This window comes from Vitis vinifera, chromosome 10 (assembly GCF_030704535.1).
Source record: "Vitis vinifera cultivar Pinot Noir 40024 chromosome 10, ASM3070453v1".
In the NCBI taxonomy this organism is placed as follows: Eukaryota; Viridiplantae; Streptophyta; class Magnoliopsida; order Vitales; family Vitaceae; genus Vitis; species Vitis vinifera.
Window position 1 is genome coordinate 3764017 of NC_081814.1, and position 7197 is coordinate 3771213.

The following is a 7197-nucleotide window of genomic DNA, read 5'->3' on the forward strand; positions in this document are numbered from 1 at the left end:
GAGAATTATGCAAAATGATTTATTGAATTAAATAAATAAAAGATATTAAAAAAAAGGTTTTAAAGAAATTTCAAATGATTTTATTTAAAAATGATTTTGAATTAATGATTTCAATTTATTTACTTACAAAAAAAAAAAGAATCAATTTATTTTCTCAATTTCGGTTATATTCAATTTTCAAAAAAGCTATTTGCACTTATTATATTAAAAGAATTTATTACAAAATTTCAATTTGGGCACAAAAATTATTTTTATTTGCTTTTACTAGAAAATAATGAATTTTTATAATTTTATTTACAAAAGTATTTAGATTCATTTTCATTTAAAAAATTATTTAAAATGATATAACTTTATTTGCAAAAGAAATTTTAATTAAAAAGAATAACAAAGATTTAAATTCTCTATTTTTGAAAAACATTTTTAATCCCATTTTAATTAAGAAAAAAAGAATTCATTTGAAAAAATATTTTTAGACAATTTTACTAAAAATTAATTTTTGGAACAACTTTATTTACAAAACAATTTTTGGACAATTTTTATTAAACAAAGAAATTTTTGAACAATGTCATTAAAAACAATTTTTCAAATTCTATTAAAAACAATTTTTTTGGATTTTTCTAAATGCATTTTTCTGAATTTTTATAAGTAATAAAAAAACTTTCTTTTATTAAAAATAATATTTTAAAATTGTTGTTTTATTAAAACACATTTACTGACTTTGTCATCTCATTTAAAAAAATTTATAGTTTGTTCGATGTTCAATTCTACGCATACTCAATAAATATATACAAACAAATATTTACAAGAACTAATAAAATTAAACAAAATAAAAGTGGGAAATAAAATATGTACCCAAATAAACTTACAATAAATTCCACGTGTTATCAATTCGTACTCAACCAACAAGATTGCAGAATGGGTCCATGCAAAAACAAGAATAGCATAGATGTAAATATCCAGAGATGTATAAAATCCCAAACAAATATTCAAACCCAAATTTCAATTTCAAATTAGTCTCATAAATTTCATCAATTAAAATGAGTCCAAATTACTATAGGTCTTAACCTAGAACATCCAAATTAATAACAAAAAATATAAACACAATCAACCAAACCTAAAATTAGATAAATTAAAATAAATTCTATTAAACCTAAATTTAATATTTCATAATCTAAACCTAGTTTAATATACACCACAATTATCCCATGTCCAAATTAAACAATTCAAATTGGCCAAACCCATATCAAATATTCAAATAATGCAACAAATCTCATCCACATTATGGGCCCTAAAATTCACATCAATTAACAAACCCACATAAAAAAATACATGGTCAAGACAAATAATATTCCAAGCCCAATTCAATAAGCCCAAACAAATAATAACTTAATAATAGGTCCAAGTCCAAATAAACAATATGCAATTGATATAATCCAAATATCCTCAAATTAATCACCAAATACAATATACCCACAAACCCAAATTAACAAATTTCAAATTAATTCACTAACAATAAATTAAATTAAATCAAATTACGTATTAATCTACCCACAAAAAATTAACCCCAAATTTCATATTAATTCAACAATCCAAATTTTACAAACAATAATTACTATTAAAATAAAATAAAATAACAATAATAATAATAATAATAATAACAATAACAATGATAATAATAATAATAATAATAATGGTGGAAAATGAGTGATACGGGAAGTGAGATAATGAGAGAAAAGGGAGGAGGTCGCCGACCAATGGTGTCGGCTGGTGATCTTGCCGACAATAGTGAATGGTTTTTTTGGGAATCACAAATAAAATAAAATAAAATAAATTGAAATAAAAATAATAAAATAAAAAATAAAAATGGAAGAGGAATGGGGGAGCTGGTTGTTGGGTGTTTTTGGGGAAGAAGAAAAAGGAAAAAATAAAATAAAAATAAAAATGGGGGTCGGCTCTTTTGGGAAAATAGGAGGAGAAAAACTAAAAAAGAAAAAAAATGGAGAATGAAGAAGAGGGTGGGGTGGTTGGGGAGTAGGAAAGATAGAGGAGTGTAAAAATAAAAAAAAATAAAAAATAAAAAGAAAAATTTTGGGAACTATAGTGGGCTAGGTAGAACAATTATTAGAAAGGGTAATATATTTTAATAATTCTTGGGGAGGACTTTAATAGGCTTAATATACCAAAACTGCTATTTAACTAAAACTTTTAAAATTTAAAGTATTTAAAGCACTTCACTTGATTTGTCAATACATTTATAGTACATGAGTCCCATATTTATTATAATTATTGATATTTAAATTTTAAATCAAAATTTTGGGTTTAACCCTTACACTTATATATAATTTGTTATTTAAATTTACTATTTAAAACAAAAATAATTTTAAAAAATATTTTCAAAATATCATTTATTGTTTTTTTACCTTTTTTTATTCTAATTTTTAATTTTATGAAGAAAAAAAATAAGTTTTATAATTATATAATAAAAATAATGATTTTTTCATATATATATTATAATTTTAAATTGATAAATTATGTTTTTGTATTAAATCTAAAGAAGATAAAATGTTTAATTTTTCATTTAGATTCTCCAAAAAGAATAAGAAAATGATAGAGAATGTTTAATCATTTTTTATTTTTATAATAAAATAATTTTAAAAAATTTATATGATTTTTTTTCCTTTGCATAGTGTTTTTTTATATTTTAATTTCATATAATTTTTTTTTCTCAATCCATCGGGTGGATGATGTTAATATATTTGATATGTTGAATATTAATAAAGTATAAAAGGTGATCCTCAAAATTATTACTTTTATTATAAAATACAGGCACAACAAAAATATGTTATAGTTACAATATAAATACACTTACATTACAATAAAACCTAATTAAGAAATTTATGAAATTTTTTTATAAAAATAGTAATTTTGTATGATCATACCATATTTCACAACATACCTATATTATAAATAATTTCTGAAATAAAATGAAATACTAATTTGAATTCACGTAGTTTATATATATATACAAAAATTATTAAATAATTTCAAAATACTAAATAAATGTTGTTAATATATTAATACGATATGTTAATACCGATAGGGGATGAATAAACATTTTTAGAATTATTACTTTTATAATGAAATATAGGTACGACATAAATGCATTATATTTACAATATAAATACACTATCATTACAATATATTATAACATAATTTAATTTATTTTTATTTAATTTTTTCAAGTGCTATATTACCCAATGAATAATTGTGAGTTATTCCATTTAATAGGTGTGTGTGTTAATCAATTGAATATTTATATATTATTCAATTGATGAGTGTTTGTAAAAAATAATTATTTATTATATTATGATAACAAAGTTTTTAATTGTATGTTTTATATATAAAACAATATAATAACTTTAGGATATGATTTTTATTCATGATATCTTAAAAATTATTTTTTTTACAAGGTTCTTTAAAAAATCTCAATTTTTTTGAAAAAAAAAAAGGGAAATTTTTAAACAGTTAATTGTTCAAAAGTGACAACAATTTTTTAAGCTGAGAAATGTACAGTTAATTGCCTATCAATCTGTACTTATCATTATGTATGGGTCCCACATCATTTATCAACCTATACTTATCATTATGTATGAGTCTCACATCATTGACAATTTCAATTTATTTATAAATAATATAGAAAACATATTCAAGGGTAAAATTGTCCTCTAAAAGAGTGAGCTTTCATAGTCATTATTTTTTCCAGTCCACCCTTTTGGGTAATTCACCATTTTTTTTTTATGTAATTGTTACAGTGTGTCAGCCATGTTACTCTTAACAAATTCCACCTATGGAATAATTTCAGAAAAATATGTTCAGCATAAAAACAATTCTTTGGTCTATTCCTATTTTCTCAAGTAAAAAAAAAAAAAAAAAAAAAAGGCACACAATTACTGTGACCCGTGCCCTAGCACATGGTGCAACAGCTCCTGATGAGAGCCACGAGAGTCACCAGTTTGACTTGGTGGTGGTGATTTTGTAGCAGCGGATGCACAGTAACTTTGTTGTTGCCTGTTCCGATTGATGCACATATCATTGGCTTTTGTTGACAAACTGTAAACGTACTTCTGATAAAGCTAAAAGAGGTTCAATGAGTAGAGACAGAATCTGAGCCTTTGTTTCACGATCAGGAATTCCAAGCCCATCTCCATATTGGTAAATCCACTGTGCTACCCTTGCAATGTTTGTGCTGATATTGACAATCGGTTGCAGTAATGGAGATGGGGCGATGCAATGTCCTTTAATATTCTTCCAAGTTTTAACTATCATGCATGCCTGATCTAATGTGCTTCCGAGATATCTCCTCTGAGACATTCACTTCTTTCATATAAGCAGCATCACCTCTCTCTATTTCTGCCTATTAGAAGCAGCATCACCACATTTCTTATAAGCTTTCATTGACGACCGATTATATCAAGATTTCTATGCCCAGATAGCCCCACATGTCCATGCAGTATAATTGAAAAGAAAGAAAGAAAGAAACAATTGAAAGCAGCAAGCCTAAAGAGCCGCACGTATGCTCCGGAAATGATCCTGACCGAAGGGAAAATTCCCGGACGTAGCAATGCTTACCAGAATTAATTTTGAATCGTCAACTAGTCTAGTCAAAGGCCGTGAGACACGATCTAATTAGATCGATCACAACAGGAACAGGAACGTGCATGGAATGACTTCTTTGATGGCAACATGATGTAGACGGTAAGTGATTATGTCGGTGCATGCACTGTTTCTACACGGGTAATTTCCTGAGTTATGATGCCCTATGGCCCCCTAGAAGAAAGGGACGCCTTAGGAAAGATGCTTTCTATTTGCTTCTCTTCACCAAGAGCCACGAAAGCGTTCAACATGAAAGTGAGTTCAATAAGTCATCCATGTCTCCATCTCCATCCTATTGACGCGATGATACAATGTTTCACTTAAATTAAAGTTATAGGAAAACTCAGAATCTAAATACTTATGATTATTATCATATTTATAAAATAAATAAATAAAATATCAAATTATTTAGCTAATTAAAAAAAGTATTTAAAATATAGAGTTGATTATTTGATGATCAAATTTTCTTAAAAAATAATTAAAAATATCTAAGAAGAACATATAAAAAAAAAGAGGAAAAATACACGTAATCTAAATTTTGGGTATTAAAATTTTGCATTGACAGTGAGTTGTGACATTGAAAAGCAAATAAGATCAAAGAATAGGAAAACTGAATCATTTGACTAATGTGGTAGAATAGAGGGAGCGAGAAGCATGCACTCTCTTTTAATATATATCCACTCTATTGTCGCTCAAAAACGTATATGTTTATCACAAAAAATGTCATTTTCACTTTGCATGCGTGGGCCTTAGCTCCTTCAACATTCATCCACACTGTTTGGGCTCAAAAAGACGCATTTTTATCAGTTAATTTGTTTCCCTCATTCATATTAGTAGCATAAATTCTAAAATTTTCATTAGTTAACAAGAGTATAGAATATAAATTCTAAAAAAAAAAAAAAGTGATATCGAGATTGGCAATGTATACTCTACAACAAAATGGAAGAATAGAGAGAAAATATAAATAGATCATGGATATGGTGAGATGTATGTTGCACTTAAATCAATATATAAGAATTAATTTTTAAACTTCACTCTTATTTAAGAGAGTGCTATTGTGAGTTTCTCATTTGAAAAATTCAAACATGTCACAGCTTTAAATCAGATGATAAAGAAGTCAGTCCATGCACGTTCCTGTTGTTATCTTAGGTCGTGTCTCACGACCTTTGTCTAGACTAGTTGAAGGTTCAAAATTCTGGTAAGCATTGCTACCTAGGGGAAATTTCCCTTTGGTCAGGATCATTTCCGGAGCATATGGCTCGTTAGGCTTGTTGCTTTCATTTGTCATGGACATGTGAGGCTATCTGGGCATAGAAATACTCGTATAATTGGTCATCAATGAAAGCTTCACAAACTAAGCATTCAAAATATTGATGGTACATGAAAGAAGTGAATGTCTGAGAGGAGATATCTAGGAAGCACCTTAGAGGCACGATAGTTTAAACTTGGAAGAATATTAATGGACACTGCATCGCCCCATCTCCATTACTGCAACCAATTGTCAATATCATCACGAACATTGCAATATGGAGATGGGCTCGGAATTCCTGATCGTGAAACAAAGGCTCAGATTCTGTCTCTACTCATTGAGCCTCTTTTAGGTTTATCAGAAGTCTGTTTACAGTTTGTCAACAAAACCCAATGATATGCATCAATCGGAGCAGGCAACAACAAAGTTACTGTGCATCCACTGCTACAAAATCACCGCTCCCAAGTCAAACTGGTGCTTCTTGTGGCTCTGATCAGGAGCGGTTGCACCATGAGCTAAGGCACGGGGGTCAATTAATTAAAGAATTTCGATTAATAGAACTTGAAATGAAAGAAATTGAATTTCAATCCTTTCATTCTCTTGCACCTAAGAGGAAGTTAAAATGAAAGCATTAAAAAAAATCAATAATAATAAAATTAATTAAGAACATCATTTGTTACAAATTAAATGAACAACAAGATTTGAGTTTGAACAATTTCCTCTTTAGAGATAGGTTTGAATTTTTTTTATCTACATTAGAAAAATTGAAAGCTTTCGATAATGATAATTTTGAAAAATATTATCGAATTTTGGATTTATTTGAAATATGATGAGTCATTTGATATTGATGGTTTGATTTATTTTCAAAATTAATTGCTTTTGTTTGACCCTTATTAAAATGATTATGAGTTTGATGGTGATTTTTTTGTTGTGTTTAGAGCAATATTCTAAAGGAAAAGACTTTCATTAATAAAATTTGAAATGAAAGAAATTGAATTTCGGTCTTTTTCTTACAAAATTAAAAACATCGTCTGTTAAAAACATCATAATAAAATTAATTAAAAACGTCGTTTGTTACAAAATTAAATAAACAATAAGCTTTGAGTTTGAATAATTTCCTCTTTAAAAATGGGTTTGAACAATTTCAAATATGAGATTTTTTTTATCTGTCTATCTTAGAATGATAGTTTTGAAAAATATTGTCGGTGTCTTTCGTTTAAACTCTCACCATGGGTTTGTGTGTTGTTTTCGTTAAAATCCTCACCATATGTACGCATATTCGTTTGTCTAATATC